General features: G+C 42.3%; 1 pseudogene; it reads right to left on the bottom strand.

Moving 5' to 3' along the window:
• Positions 1-389: 389 nt before the first annotated feature.
• LOC100965146 lies at positions 390-1,627 on the bottom strand (annotated as a pseudogene).
• Positions 1,628-2,142: the final 515 nt, after the last annotated feature.

Here is a 2,142-nt window from a genome sequence, read left to right as displayed (position 1 = left end):
AAACCACCAAACCTCAGTGAAAATAATAAGAGAGAAATTAAAAAAAAAAAACAGAGATTGTACAAAACAACCAGAAAATAATTAACAAAATGATGGGCGTAAACAGTCACCTATCAGTAATAATCTTGAAAGTAAACGAATTAAATCCTCACCTAAAAGAAAGATTTTTTTCATAAAAATGTAAATATATTTAAATTTTCTTTTAACTATAAGTAAGTTCAAATGGACTGTTATAAAACAGAATATTATACAGTCGTAGTATGTAACTCATAGAAAACATAGAAACAGGATGTTGAGGGGGTGCTGGTAGTAGAAACCGAAAAGCCAAAACTTGCTCAACAGTGAACTGGAGGCCACTGTGACTTAATAAACATGGCCTGCCCTTATTGCTAATGATTTGTGAACCTTTGGACAAAAATCTTTAAACTTCTGGATTTTCTCCTTCTTCCTCTGTCAGCTTTGGTTCATGTCCAGGTACCTGGCTGGATAGTAAATTTGTTTTATAAAGTTCACTAAGCCATCTGTGGCTTCTAAAATGAAAGCAAAAGACTTGATGAGGAGACTCTTTTAAGTTGAGATGCCTGAGGAACTCTGCATCTCTCTGCTGCCATCTGCCTCTTCCAGCCCTGGGGAGGGCACCAGGAAGGCTCCTGCTCTTGAAGAGTTGGTCTTTATCTCTGCACCTGCAGTCTTCTCCTCATGATGTCCTACTTCACTGTGGCCTTTTTACTTTGGGTTCCTCAGCCTCTGCTGCCACTTGCCCTCTATAGTTGAGCATGCTCTACCATTCCCTTGAGGACCTTCTCTTTGGTCACCCCAGCAAGATGGAAAGAGGAGTCCATAAGACACTGATACCATCTGAATGGGACCAGGGATTTACAGGGATAACACTTCTCATTCTTGTCAATGTCTTGGGAAGTCTGGGCAGCTGTCCCATGGTCACTCTTGCTTGCTCTTGGCCTCTTTTTGTCTCCAAGTCAATACTGCATCTTGCCCCTGTCAAACCATTGCAGTACATGGCATATCACTCTATCTTTGTGGGTGAGAAGTCCTGTCATAGAGTGGGCAGGATACCTGGTATCCTGGGAGGGAGAAATAATTTCTTTCTTGACATCTTCCTTCTTACTAACCTTATTTGCCATTATTATTCTTACTTCATCCAAGGTCTCTCTGCTACCTGGGGAGACTTCTCTTTCAAGGTCAAGAATTTCAGGGGAACTTAGCTGTGTCTCAAGACAGTGATTTCTTGTGCAGAACTCTCTGGTATAAATGCTGAGCTTCTCTTACTGGTCAAAGCAACAGTGGTTTTTAGAGCATATACATAGTTTCCTTCTTCAGAAGTTTCTTCAACAAATAGCCCTTGGGAGGAGAGCAAGTTTTCTTTCGTCCAAACACTTTGCTCAATTTGAATTTCTGTCTTCATTTTCTGCAGTTCATTCTCCTCCTTTGGTTCCTCTCCATCACTATCAGATATCACAGTCAATGCATCCTCAAGTCTATGCTTCCTCTTCACACTTACACATCTGATAGTTTCTTTGTCCTTCTCCAGGTTGTGAGATTCAGAGGCTTCTTTGACTTTTTTCTTTCTCCTCAGGATCATTTTATCAGCTAGCACAAGCAGTTGCATCAAGCCCCTACCCTACCACTCCTCTGGGGTGCTGGGGGTTGCAAGCATGTCAGCAGTCTGGGGCTGGCAGGTATGCATGAGAAGAAGACATAGACTTTTGAGTGATAAAAGAATTTGACTCAACTACTGTGTTTCTCTGAAAATAAGACCGATCCAAAAAATAAGCCCTAGCAGGATTTCTATGCATTTGTTAAATATAAGCCCTACCCTGATAATAAGACCTAGTGATGGGCATGGCTATGCAGCATATCTGCATAGCCATGCCATGCATTTTGGCAGAGAGCGGTAAGGAAGACCGGAATACCTTTTATCTGCCACAGCTCCTTTCTCCGAGCCGTTCACACTTGTGCAGGTGCGCACGTGGTAACTGCTGTCGCAGGTATCCTATTGTGCAGGTGCGAATGGCTAGGGGAAAGGAGTTCACGCATCACTAGCCAGCCCCACCAACAAGGTCAGCTCCCTCTGTCAGGTTGCAGAAGAAGATGACTCAACTATATTTGAATAAATGTCGATTG

This window comes from Otolemur garnettii, unplaced genomic scaffold (assembly GCF_000181295.1).
Source record: "Otolemur garnettii isolate 467f Iridium unplaced genomic scaffold, OtoGar3 scaffold00178, whole genome shotgun sequence".
Classification (NCBI taxonomy): Eukaryota; Metazoa; Chordata; class Mammalia; order Primates; family Galagidae; genus Otolemur; species Otolemur garnettii.
The sequence above is the reverse complement of the archived record's forward strand: the minus strand, read 5'-3'. Positions and strand labels throughout refer to the sequence as shown.